We start from the raw sequence: 14,929 nt of genomic DNA on the forward strand, positions 1-14,929 counted from the left end.
ATCTTACAGTATGTGAAGAACACTCATGGGAATCCTCACTACCTATGCTGTTTTGAAATATGCCCAATGCCTCTTTTGGCTAACATAAATAGACTGGTTTCCCTCAATGCTATGTGATTCACAATTAGATATATAGACCTAATAGCCTATTATCTATTTATAACTGGTTCACCTCATCTTGTAAAGTCATGTTCATGTTCTCTGTGTGTTAGGTATTCCACAGTGACTATTCTGGAATTAGATTAGTTAGCATTATTACATCTCATAATATGTTTGCTCATGTCAATGTTGCTTTAGTTACTTTTTTTTTTTAATATCTCAGTCATTTGATGTCTAACTGCTTGCCATCCAGCAGAAAAACACTCGTTTGCTATGTCCATCTTTCTGATGAACGTATGTGTCTATCTTTTTTGATTAACATATGTAAATAATATTTTAGCCAATAATTCTGTAGAAAATAATCAAAGATTAGGTGAAAGCCTGTTGTAAAGTTCTACTATCTTTTGTATTGTTGAGGTGGTTTCAATTTGGAACATGCCTATCAGAAATCCTTTGGATTTTCTAACACAAATACTCAGATTCTACTGACAAGCGGATCTTGTTTCCAAATAATTCCCCCAAAATGACGTCCACTTTCTGTGCCTGTGCTGCAAGTTCAGACCATATACCACAGATGGTACTTGTATCTAAACTTATGCTGCCTTTACTCATTGTAAACGTACAAATAAAGAGTTTAAAACACAGAACAGAAAACTACTGGAACTCCGTATTAAAACTAAAGGACAAAAGAGTGATTGCTCATTGTGGGAATCATTTCTGTACCCCTTTCCTTTCCACTAATCCTTCTATAAAACTTTAGTGACAAAAGACAAAATCTGATTCTTCTTACAAGCAGTTTAACAGTTTAGCAGTTCCACGCTAGTCCCTAGTGGACATGTTTGCATCATATAAGTGCCCAGTCTGGCACTTTCTACCATTTCAGATTTCTCATTTATAACTGAAAATACATCACAGTTCCTCAGCAGGCAAGCACAAGACCTTGGGAAAGGAGAGAGATGCATTATGGGACTGAGGGAAATATAATCCAATTAACACTTAATTCACTAATGTCTGCACACATATCTTTCACACTTGAAGAGAAGGGATTTTGAACACGAAGCAGGAGATACTTATAAAAAACTGTTTCAACTCTCTGTTTCCAGTATTCACAGATTCTCATTCCTACTGGGTTCAACACAATAAAAAGCAAGTTATGCAGGAATTCTGTTTTTTTCCTATTGAGATGTTTGATCAGAACTGTGACAGAGAAATGGAACACATGAAAAAGGTATCTGGGTGGAGATTGCAGAGAAAGACAGATTAATGCTCACTTTAAATAAGGTCATAGAGAAATAACCCTCATGCAGTGCAAAGAGCATATATACACAATTCTTGGACTCAGTCACCCTTCCCCTGGTACAACCTCTGGGAGGCGGCTCAAGAGAAGGAAATGTATGTGAGCATCCCCTCACATGGACGTGTCTGAAAATTTTCAACAACGTCATTAAGACAAATAAGTAAAAGGATGAATTTTTCTCAAAAAATTTCATGAAAAACTCATTCTACTTTTCAACCAGCTATAGAGATGGAGCCAAAATGTCAACATCCAAAAATCTGATGGAAAAAGAGGACACATTGTTCCTTATTCCCCTCACAATGTTCCACTGGGCTCACCTCCAAACCCCATGGATCCCCTGGGATCTACTAGAGGCCAGGACCATCTGTACTGAGACCCAATGCCACCAGCTCTGGCCGGTGTCCCCTTGTCTTTAGACAATAGGGACACCACCTGAGACAGGTGCCCCACTGCAAATGTGGGCTGCATACAAGATAACAAAAGCTCAGGGCCAGATAATTATCATCTCAATCTTTTCTTAGAAAACTCAGGGGGCGGTAGAAGGGAGCAAAGATAAACATCTCTTTTCAGCCAGCCATGTCTCCCCCGCAATACAATATCTCACAAATTCCTGAGGATATACAGTGCCATCCATGGAGTCTTGAACATAGTGGAAATATAATACCACAGAATCAGAAGAATCTCCCCTTCTGTACTGAAGAGATGATGCCTGCATGTGGAGTGCTCCTTCCAGACGTTGACTTTGGGGATAGGACCGGAGAAGGAGAATGGTACACACCCTCCTGCCTCAAGAGAAATTTTTATTTTCATTCACTAAAATAAGTGAATGGACAATTTTGCCCACAATCATGGATGGCATAAAACTATCTGCCGAACAACATATGGCACTGGACATTAATCAGCATGGCAGTTCACCATATTAATCAACATGGCAGTTCACCATATTAATCAGGCAAACCTTACTGTGATCATAATTGATTTCCTAATACAATGTCACAGGACTGTCACTTTAAAACATATGCCTTTACATCATAGGTAACCCCCTCACCCTCAAGCTAGCATGTAGCTCTATGGAAGGAGCAGAATGAAGCACACACAATGCCTCAACAACACTACTGTAACAATTCAATGTGTGAATTCAACAGATGTGAGGACACACTGCTATTACCAGATGTTCCCACATGTGTGCTAATGAAGGAAATATATCACAGAAGAAAAGGAGGAATAAAAAGAGTTGCTGCCAGAACAACAGAACTAAAACCACAGACAATAATACAACATTTCTTGTTTAATGGCACTTAGGCGAAGGGTTCTCGGTCCTTTCATGGTGTAGATCACAATTTAACACTTCTGTTCCTATTCATGATCACATAGCACCCCTGTTGCAATTACAACAGCTGCTTGCGTGGAAAAGTGATCTGAAGAAAGTGTATTTTTGGATGTCTGTTAATGTGATTTAGCAGCTGGAAACAAGCAGGTAACTCAGCCGCACAGAATACACATTGTGAACCTCTGCCTCCCCTGCTGATACAACCCTCCTAACTTAATCCCCTCCTTATATAACCCCAATGACGGGATTTAAATAGAACAAAAAAATTATGGTTCCAGTAACATTTGTAAACCATTTTTCTATTCACCCTGCTTGTATGTTATATTCCTTTCTCCACTCTTTGTCTTTCTTGTCCTTTTAGACTGTACACACTTCAAGAGAGGGACTTTGTACAGTGCCTAGCACAATAGGGACCCATTCTCAATTTTCCCCTAGGCATTATCATAATAAACAGTGAATGATAAATATGCCTTAAGTAGACCTGTCCTCCATTTGAATTACAATTTTCTTCTGACCCACATATAACTTGCTGTCTAACTTTTTGCCATGGTAATTTATTAGGTTCAGCGATTTCAAGTTATAATAAATTAAGTAAACTTCAGCTAGCTGTTCTCTGCTTTTTTGTTTGTATTGTTTATTAAATTCCAAACAAATAAAATGCAGATACACAGTGAAGCACCATAAAGAATGTAAATGTTTTCAAGTGCTGTGGCTAGACCTATCCTGTGGGGGACAAAACATTGCCTGAGGTCATGTCGGATAATAAGATTAGATGAAATATATATTAAGGTTTCCTTGGATACCTTTTCTGCTTTATTAAATTGCTCTGATCCTTGTGATTTGTCTCACAAAATTTTGAACATCATTTAATCTTCTGTTTGATGAATGGCTTTGGCTCACTAAATAGGAATTCTTCTCCTGCCTATCCAAAAATGTGGAGAGAGAGAGAGAGATACCTCTATCTATAGGAATCATCCCATACAGGTGGAAAAGCAACACACTGTTCCCACCATGCTTTATCCTAGGCAGAATGTGAAAAAAAATTATGAGCATATACAGATGCCTTCAGTAAATGCTCTTTTAGATATCTGAAATATATCTTTATATAGCTTGTTTTGTACTTAATTATTGCACTTTTCCTTTTGTCCAAATAGCATTATTCCTAAGATTTATTACATCCAGCTCTGTTTATACTCTAAAATCGATAGCCCTGACCTCAGAACAAAATATTGCTGCCAGTAATCTTTAACTGTTGTACAATGGTCAAGATATCAATAGCAGCAGAACAACAAAAATACACACCTCATCCTGCTTTCTTATATTTTTATTGTTTCCCAGCATCATGAACACAATATTCCTTAGATCCTTCATCCTTCCTTTTTAAGGACATTTCCATGCTCTAATCTTAGCCCATGCTACTTCATGTGTTTTTTGCCTAATCTCCCCTCAATCATCCACATACAAAACCCTCAGGTACATGCTTATTTGTGCTTGGAACCCATGCTTGTCTGTATAGTTGGGGGCACAGTCTAAAACTGGAGCTGCGCTTTAGCTTGGGCTGGAAACTGCCCACTTTGCAGCAAGGACATAGGCAAGATCACTCATGTGCTGATAGTCTTCCAATGCCCTTCCCACAATTTCCCACGAAAGACAGATAAATTCTCCCGCAATTGACAGAACTGACTGGGAAAGAATCCTGCAGCAACTCAGCACACAAAACCATGGGATGTTTTCCCGGACACATACAGGAAAGTTAAGAAACAGTGAGGACATAGTAACATGGACAGGGCTTCATTGTGGGAATGTTCATATTCAGGGTAGGCTAATCTGAGTATTCAGACTCAGGTGCCAACCACCAGGGCTGATTTACCCCAAAAAACAGAAAATGAAGCACCACCAGTGTAACATGTAGGATTAGGGTAGCATAGCTTTAAATCGTTTGTAAGCCCTCTAGTCACCTTCACTTTTCTCTGTTTCAAAACCCACAAAATCTTGATAGAGCAGCAGTGTATGTCGCTAGACCTTGCATGTTGCATATACAGTTAGTAAATGGTTATTTGGACTCCATTTGCCCTTTCATTTTGTGTATGTGGTTTAAAGTAAAAGACAAAACCACCAAGTAAATTTGTTTCAGAATATGAAGACAAGGCTAGTCCCTTACTTCAATATTCATACATTGTGTTATGATTACAAAGATGTCTTTACAATGGCAGCTAATCAAAATAATTGTACAAATGTTGACCAAAGTGTAGAACAGGTGTTTTTGCTTGAGCTACAGGTATGATTTGTATAACATGATGAAAGAATGTGTGCTGCGCATATGTAGGTGAAAAGGCAAATCAATAAATGTGGGGGTATGGATATGCAGTGATTAAAGAGTATTCTGTAGCCATATGTTGGCAGGTGTAAATCACTATGTCATGAACATGAATGTCTTTCCTCTCAGAAGACTCCTTGCCATTCCCAGTGGCTTTCCCATTTTTTCTGACCTTTTCTCTCTGCTCTTTGACATCTCTTCTACCATTTCCTTTTTAAAGATGCAGGGGAATAGACAGCATCTATTTTTTTGCACACTTATTTCATACTTCATAATCTTATTTAACTAGATGAGGATCATCATAATCTGACTGTCACCATCATGAATCCTTTCTTTTGCTGAACATAGTGATGATTAATAAAATAAAAATAGCACTGAACAGGTTACACATATATACACAGGCTTATTCATTTGTTTTCTTTTAGTTTTTAAACCTGGCAACACCTTGCTACTAAAACTCAGATTTTTAATTTACATTAATTTAAAGAAAGTGCTGCCTGATAATATAGGTGCTTCCAAAACCCACAAATGCCTATTTTAATTAAGCCTGCACCCCTTACCACCACATCTTCCCACCACACACACACACACTGCACCTCCTGCCCCCAGCAGATTTGCTGTTGCTCTCCAGCTCTAGAAGTTCTTCTTCACCTCTCGTCCCTGGTGTGGGGGTGAGAACTGCAGTAATATATCTACCCGCATCCCTCAAACCTGCATGAATGCTCCCCCCACACCCCAGGCATGGAAGGAGCACAGCTTCAGGGTTCTCCACCTCAGGCCTGGAGGCAAGGAAGGGGACACGGAGGGTCAGAGAGGGGTGGTGATCTGCAGAGCTGTCAAGGATTATCTACTCCCCAGATGCTCTGAGAGCACAGGGCTGAACACTTCTCCAGCCCTTTGTGTTTAGACTGAAGAAGGGGAAAGAAAAGAAGAAATCTTGTCTACATGCTGAGAAAGGAAGCTGCCTCTCAGCAGGTGCAGCAATACGTACTGGCTGCCTGTTCTCATTATTCTGTTCCTGAGGCAGAGCAGCCACTGACCCATAGTAGGGTCTGAAAACCAGCAGTCCCTGGGGAAAATGCATCATGGTGGTGGGTCTAAGTCTTAACATGTGTAGTTTGCTGTTGTGTAGCCACCTCCCCAAGAAAGAGCTCACCTTACGGCAACATCCCTAAAGAGTACCATCAGCAGATCGCTTATGTGTGCCTAGTGTAAAAGGAGTTTTGAAATTAGTGAAAACACATTGCCTGTTTTTCAGGGAGGCCAAGCAACATTGACTTTAGTGGGAGTTACAGGTACTCAGTGTCTCTGATAATCAAGTCAATTTTATTCTGGAATATTTTTATTGCACAGTTCACAGAAAAATATGCTTTCTGATCATCTGATTTGAATGAGACCAAGTAAGGAACACAGCTCATGTGTTCAGTTGCATGCTTTCCAGGAGTTCCTCCACAATGTGTACTCAAAACAACAAAACATCTAGGAAATCTCTTTCACTTTGCGACAACAAATTAAAAAGACAACAATATCAACAACAACAACCACCCCCACATTCAAATTACTTCTTAATTATCCAGGACAATATATGTTACAAACTATGAGCCTAATTCTTATTCCCCATTCAAAACTTGAGTGAATGGGTTTTGCATTCTGAAAAGACATAGTTCTGTTCCCAAACTGAAGCAATGTAATGGTACAACAGTACTGACACTCTGCAGCTCCTAGATTATAGTAGTGGTTGCAACCTGTTGTACTGTCCCAGCATATTGGATCTGCAGACTCATTGCTTAGACTTTTGCTACATCCCCAAGCCTTCCATCCAAGGTGCCACAGAGAGAGCCACCACAGAGCACTGACCCATGGCAAGAAAGCGATGAAGAATCTTCTGTCTGGCCATTCTACAACTTGCCCCACCACACATAGGGACCAAGACAATTCTGCTGCTTTCTGGGTCTTGAGTACCCCCACACAGAGTAGAAGCACTATTTACACTTTGGGGGATAGAACCTTTATTTATTAAGTGTGGGTACTACTGGACAAAAAGGAGAGAGATTGGGAAAACCATTCTGTTTAAAACTGAAGTGGTGGCTACATTATCCAAATATGAATCTATCATCACAGGCTAGAAGCACATCCCTATACTACATACATATTCTATTCCTGTCCATTGTCACTGAATGAGACATTTAATTAGAAATATTTATAGGAGAACTAGACTGCATGAACATTATGAACACAAATCAAATTAAATATTTTATTTGTAGTACAGTACTTGAAAATCACTTGTATTATTCATCCACAAATGCACAGTTACATGCGTGCAAATACAAAAAAGTATTAAAAATAGTTATTGATACAGTTGGGTTTTTTTTTTTTTAAAGGAGGACATTTTTCTCTTTCAATCAGAATGTGTGTGTCACTTCAACAGTCTTTTTCACAAAACAAAAATAATAGTTTGATAGTGTGTTTTATTTATTTTATTTCAACCATTTCTCTTCTACTAGCCCTTTCCTCAGACAATTTTCACAGGACTCAAATGCCAAGCTCCCTAGTAGCATTTGTAATGGCTTCCCTTGACATTACTTTGTCCACAAAGTAGTCAGCCACCTAATAAGAAATTCTGTGGTCCTGGTTTGCTATTTTTACTGCATGGAGACTAGAATACTCATCCTTATTCTATGCAAAGAAAATCAGTGGCCTCTACTATCCTTGCCTAATAGCTGCAAAAGGGGGGCAGGTTACTTGAGATTCATCATCACTTTCAGGGTCCCTGCTCAGAGAGGGCCTGGCTTTATAGGTCTATGGAGTTGGCTAGAAGTGCAGCAATCTCAGGGTTGCAATATAGAGAGGCAGGTCATCCCAACACGTGCTTAACCTACCTGTGCTCTTCTTGTGACACCTGCACCCTTTCCTGGAGAAGCTGTATTACCAATGACTCCTTGCCTGTCCCTGCACCTTATCCCCTTCCTTTAAGTGCAGAGAAGAATCTTGTAGGACAGTGTCAGCAGTCCTTCCTATAGGAATTTTCCTTTGGTTTTCCAATAGGAGGGTACCACATAAGGTAGCTATCCCCCACCATGCTCCCCAAATGCACAGAGCATCACCATGCAAGTGCAAGAAGGGATTTTTGCATGGGTCTTATACCTCCAATTAGTACAAAGTACCTGATCCAGCTGAGCTGTGTAAGTCTGCTACTGCAACTCCAGAAGCAGGCCACTCCTGTAGCGGTGAGCAAACAGGTTACACTATGGGACAGGTATTTCACACATTGTACTGTGCATAGTGCAGGCCTTGCTCATCCCACTGCTCAGGCTTTAACAGCTACATCGTGCACAGCAGGGAAAGGGGCACGTTAAGAGTGGAGGAGATGGAATACATGAAGGTCCAGACAAAGTAACTCGGCCTGTCACATTCCCACAGTGGCTGTTAAACAACTGTTTGAGAAACCAGCAGTCACTTTACTTCCAGACTGGACCAGATGTAATTGTTCTTCTGCAGTTACTGATGCTGCAATGATCTAAAGGTATTACAGCTCTCAAAGAACTGGTTGGTCTACACAGTACTTCCAATCAGCTGTCATCAAGGAACCTTGGTTGGAGCATATACCAATTGTTTTGTCACCTATAAAAAGGTTCACCAATCTGAAGGCTTCACAAGGGGCTCTAAAATTGTTTATATGTGCCTTACTCATATAGCTTTAATAGTCATTAGAACCATTGGTGGGCACAATTACCCCTTTGACCTGGAGTCCCCTGTGGCTACAGACTAGGCAGTCCAGCTCAACAACTAGTCTTGTTGAACTGACATTTATCACACACACACAAAAAGAAAATCACATCTCCATTTTTATTTCGGGTTAGATGGCACAATTAAAAATTTAACATTCCAACACTGGGAAAAAATGTAACTTAAATTATGGGCAAGCAATCCATCTCCAAATAAAAAGACAGCAATAACACTGATAAAGTGCGATTTCTTGACAGACCCCATATACATTTTCTCTGCTCTTATCACCCAGATCTAGGACTAATGCAGAAGGCACCTATGCAGGAGAAGCATGCATCCTGCTCTGCTTTCAAAGCCCTTTCAAAGCCAGTGTCTCAATTCTTTTTCACATTCAGGATAGAGTGTAGGGTCTGGACTTACTATCATGCAGAGGATTTTCCCCAGCCCCAGCCCAAACAGACATCAAGCAATTGGATCTGCAATCTATATTTTTCTTTTCAATATATATATAAGCTCATGCTGCACACAGATGGAACAAATTCCACACATCTTCCTTATGAAAAATCAGCAAACTACTCTGAGTCTTGCTCATACTGCAGACATGCACATTAAGAAATCTTTTGCCAAATATATTTTTAAAACCTTAATTTTAAAGTTCAACCCACTACAGAGTACATACAGAGTAACAAGCTTTTAAACTACTTTAAATAGTCCATTTTGGTTATCAGGACACATCTGCACTCAGGCTGTATTATATGTTGAATAATAAATTAGTCAAGTGTCTGTAAATAATACATTTTGATAAATTTAACATTTAGTTTTGACAGAAACATTGAAAAGTTGATTTTATGGGCCAGAAACTGCTGTCCTTAATCATTTAAAACTCTCACAGATTTAAATTCCACTTGACTTCAAAGTATGGACAGTAGGACCCAGCCTTTAGAAGCAAGAAAACAATTTGGCAGTACAGAAATATATAGCGTAAAATCTGTACTTTACATATAACAAATTCCTATAATCCTATAATTGACTGAATAGGATATGTTCTACGTCTATGATATTCTATATATATAAAACCTCTTTCTGCAGCTACTGATAGCATATGAAAATAGATATATCATTCAGATTTGGCTTGTTGACAGTAAAAGTAACAATCCCACTAATATTCTCAGTTGTCACTAACCTTCCTCTTAGTTTTTTTTACATTAAAATGTTGTAGTGAAGCCACTGAGGTCAAGCACAGCAGATCTACTGATGCTTAGCAAGCAGGTGACACCACCAAAAACTTTGCAAGCCTCTCTTTATATGCCTGTTTATGTACAATTTTTGTGTGTCTGTTTCTCTTCTCCTGGTCTTTGTAATTAAGGGCATTAACATGAACATTGAATCTTTTGTTTAAGAATTCCTGGTGCTTATTTGCTACTTGATTTTAAAAGCAATGTATGTGACACTACAGCATTTTCTATAGCAATTAATTATGATGTCCTAAAGATTATGGACAAGATTTATTACTTATTTAATGCCACAGATGTCAATAATCTTGGACTCTATTATCCTAACCCTGCTGTTATTACTCTGGCAAAATTCTGTTGACTTCAGAGCAGTTTTTGGCAGCAAGACAACTGTATTGTCAGACCTCTGGGTGAAAAGTAAAAAAAAGTACAAATAAACTTTTAATAAACAAAGATCTTGTTTTCATCTGAATGTCCAAAAAACACTGATTGTAAAAAGAAGAATACAGAAAATATTTTTCCATGTAATGTTTTTCTATGAATTATTAGTTGCTCTTTGAAAGCCAGATTTTTGCTAGCCTTACTCTCATCAAGCTGTTTCTTACTCCATACGTAGTTGCACTGAAATCAGTGGAACTATTTGACAAGTAAGGCCCTGCTCAACAAGACAAAGGGAATTAGAATCAAGCCCCGATTTATGCACCAGCTACATGAATGTGATTATGAATTTTATATTTTTTGCTGAGTTTATTTGCACAAGTTATTTTGTTGTTTTCAACAAAATGGGACTAAACCAACTAAGCTTGCACTAAGCACAACTTCATCTGCTAACCTGTTTTCACCATAAACATAGTACTAGAAATCATCTTCAGTAGTTATACCTAAAATCCTAACCTGGTCTGCTCTCTGTTTCAGCCAATGCAGTCTTAGTTTTTCCAACTTATTATAGTACTTTGAACTTGTATAGAAAACAAGTATATTCATAAGTTAGGACTGGCAAAATAATTAAATAAAATAAACAAGACATATAAAACAAACAGAAGAAACAGCTGGGTATTGTTTAATTTTATGTTTATTTATGCCAGCTACTTTCAAGTATAACTGTGATCTCTTATTACGTTTTTGCACTCAAGCAACAGTCTGTTTACTGTCAGTTTATTCAATAAATCCAAATGCAACAATAGTGCATGTCATAATTGTCCTTAAGCAGTTTTATGAATGAAGTCAAATTACTGTGTTAAATGATATTCACACTTATACAGCAGACTTGTACACTACATGATAATAGCAATGAAACAGAGAATATTTGCCTTCACCAACTGTAACTGTAAGCAAATACAGGTACACAGTTCTTTATTAGTAAGAATTCCTACAGTAAGCACACGTTAGAGGAATTAATCATTCATTCCCAGCAGACTGCTTATATATTTCACCGGGCCATTATCTGATCTGAATAACAAGAACAGTTGCATAGTAAAACGCATTACCGCTGACAGCAGCAACTTTATGCTATCAACTTTAAGATGTAACTATTTCTGTAGCATTGAAGGCAACAGAGATTTTTCAAATCTCCTTTGTTTCCTTTGAACTAGCCTGCCCTGATTTGACATTATCAAGATACATTCGTACGCACACACAATCAGACATGATATATATATAAGCTTCAATTGCAGGGCCTTTGACTCAGGTCATTTTCCATTGTATTAAGTCAAAATTACAGCAAGCGTGAAATGTGTGTCAAGCCACTTTTTCATTTAGATAGTTAGGTATTCCCATCAGAAATTCTAGATTTCTATGTATTTATATGTCAAAAATTGAGCAAAAAGTATGTTCCAAATTATTAAAGTCATAATTATGCTGTCATTAAACCCAATCCCAATTGCATATGTAATTAAATACTTGGGAAATATATTAAAATACTTTTGGGGAAAAGACAGACCATATATTATGCATTCAGTATCACATGTTGCATATCTGGGGATCACTTACCACACCAATGAGTCTAACCTAATAAACTTCTATCCACATAGTCTCAAAAACTTCTATCCACATGCAAATTAGCTAGATACATTCTTCTAATGTTTTCCACACAGAGAATATCCCAGCAATGAACAGTGTCAAAATGTGACCCATTATTAGGAAAGTAATATTGAATGTTAAATTTGTGTTCATGACGCAATTACACAGAATGCCTTACTATGCCATCAGATACATATTACCATTTTTGTTATTTCAAGTTCACAAGTTCATAAAACAACATTTTGCTGCCATAAAAGCTGCCATCAAACACAAAGAATATTGTGATGCAGTATTAAGTCACCAATCGCTAACTATGCTGTGAATTTGTAGCCTATGCTTTGTAATTATTCTTTCCTTTGGATTTATGTGCAATTGTGAATTTTATTCTACTACTGTACATGTTAGGTCTTACAGACTGCTTTTATGTTAATATCTTAAATCAATCTTATCTAATTGGCCTAGTTGTTACAATATATTCTAGTTTGATAATGGTACAGATAAAAACATTTGATTTTGCAACAACAACTTTCACGTTTGAAAGTAACCATTAGCTGCCACAGATATTTAGGAGAAACTTTCACATTAAGATAGAATATAAAATCATCCTGGGTTGTTTATCAAAAATGAATGTTCAACTATAAGTTGATTAGTTTCTTGTAACTTTGAAAATTACATGAGACATAAATGCATTCTGAGAATCAGAAAACTGAAAGCAATATCCGCAGCAGATTAACTTTTGATGGTTCTATTTACACTACACTAATTGTACTGTATTTTTAATTTATACTGTGAAGTGTGGAATTTAATTTGTCAAGAAACAGGTAAATTGTATCCAAATTGGGATCCATACTGTGCCTACTCTGCATAACAATACAAGAAGAATTCAAATCAAAGTCCATTTGGCAATAATAAAGAAAAAATGCTGAAATGTTATTGATTCCTTCTAATACATTCAATACAAACTGAGTCAACTGTATTTCTACTGATATGACACAGAGGTTTTATTTAGATATTATAAAACACTAGCTATTAGGTTTTCATTGCCCACATTCATTTCCCCCCCCCCCCACCTAGGAAGCAGTTAACCCTCAACTACTGATATTAGTAATACCAGTAAAATAAAATAAAAATTAGTAGTAAGCTTTTATATATACACATACACAGAGAGAGAGAGAGACCGACCAGAAATGCAGCAAATGCTGAGTATGGGTATGCCTGTCCCAAGGGGAATAATTCTTGCAAAAGTTTCTTTATGCAAAGACTTCAATGTTAAAGACGCCTTAAACCTGCCACTTCCTGCCATATCTCTGAGAGAGCTTTGTACATTCTTCTGTCAGTAGCACAACTCAGCCACCAAAGCACAATAGTATTCTCCCCTTCCAAATTGGGTTTACCCTATTTCTTCCCCCCACCCCTACCTTTTTCACAAATCCAAGAAATGGATACTTTAATACTCCAATACTTTAAGTCATGTCCTGGAAAAATCAAAGCTGGGAAATTAAAAGTGTTTCCTAGGGTTGCCATCTCCATCAGAAAAAAAAATTGTACTAAAAATCTAATAACGTTGGAGATTTGGACTAAAAATAATGTTTTTTAAAAAGCCAATTAATGGCAGCCAAAAGCATCCTTAGTAACTACACCACATGTTATTTTATGGTAGAATGATCTGACACCTAGTGTCACCTTTCCCTTCAAAACCCTCTCCATCCCTACTAGAAGCATCTCTTGGTTTATATTTTATATAGACATACAGGTCCCTAAATGCGGTGTAATATACAACACTATTCGAACCCATAACTCCTCTAATTCAAATGCTCACCTTCAATTTTCTTTTCTTTCTTAGATTTTTGTTTGTTTGTTATAAGCTCAGCAAACCACTCTTCCCATTGGGAACAGTTTAAGTTACAGGAGTCAAAGTTTCCTCGTAGACCTGACCAGAGCTGGTTAGCAGAACAGAAAAGGACACATTTTAAAATGAAAAGAAGACACACACACCCCTCCATCCCTCACAAACCCTATACACACAAGAATTTACTCACTAAAGCAGCCAGCCCGGACCTCTTTGGAAAACCTCGAGGGGTCTTCGCTTTCCTCTCCTGCCAGTCAGATGAAGAACAGTGTCTCTATTCCACACGGGCCCAGGGCGCGCTGCAAGGAAAGAGAAGCACATGCCACATCAAGCGGGTTTGTTTGGGTGGGCTGACGGGTTAGTCCTGTTTTCAGAAGAAAGGCTCGCACCACGGCGCTATAGCGCATACATAAAACCCAGGATCAAGCGCGCCTGGAAAAAATTGTTTTTGGGGGTGGGGTGGGGGGGTGGGGGGAAGAGAAATACCTGCAACTCTCTCCGCTGAGGCTGGCAGAGAGACGGGCAGGGGTGAAAGTGAGACGCTCCTTGGTGGCCACAGCGGGAAGATGCAGCGAGAGCACGAGAGGAGTCAGCGCTGCTGTCAAAGTGACACACACACGCGCCCGCTCTTGCTGCCGGCTGTGTGCGAGGCAGCGGCCGCATCTCCCCCCAGCGCGCGCGCGCGCACACACACTCACTCGCGCGCTCTCTCTCTCTCTCTCTCTCTCACAGGCGCATCCCCACCAAGAGCAGCCCCAGCCCCACACGCGCTCACCTGCATTTCCTTAACGAGCCACTTGATGGCTGGCCGCGGCCGTGCACGGCGCTCTCCCCGGCTCCGGCCAAAGCCCACCGGGGAAGAGGGCGCGGGGTGGGGCCGCTGACGCCGCCGCTGCAACTTTACTTGCCCTCTCGCTCTGCCCGCAGCTGGGGTGGTGCCTTGCGGAGAGCAACCCCCCCCCGCTGGGAGGAGGCAGCTGGCGCCTCGCCCCGCCAGCGAGGTGAGCCCGGCCCGGCCCGGCCCGGCCGCCCTGCTCACGGGCTGCACCGCCCGCTCCCT

The 14,929-nt window shown here is 39.4% G+C and overlaps 1 long non-coding RNA gene across 2 annotated transcripts in view; it reads right to left on the minus strand.

Moving 5' to 3' along the window:
• LOC144930539 (uncharacterized) overlaps positions 1-14,929 on the minus strand; it is an 803,962-nt gene that overhangs the window by 726,406 nt on the left and 62,627 nt on the right. Inside the window, exons 1-2 of one of the 2 annotated variants that reach the window (XR_013635746.1) lie at positions 14,356-14,528; positions 14,060-14,168 (exon numbers count right to left, since the gene is read on the minus strand). This is a non-coding gene — a long non-coding RNA (uncharacterized LOC144930539). Of the gene's footprint in view, positions 1-14,059; positions 14,169-14,355; positions 14,529-14,929 lie in introns of those variants that run through there. The other variant, XR_013635747.1, reaches the window with a different exon arrangement.

Source organism: Lepidochelys kempii, chromosome 5 (genome assembly GCF_965140285.1).
Source record: "Lepidochelys kempii isolate rLepKem1 chromosome 5, rLepKem1.hap1, whole genome shotgun sequence".
NCBI classification, from domain to species: Eukaryota; Metazoa; Chordata; order Testudines; family Cheloniidae; genus Lepidochelys; species Lepidochelys kempii.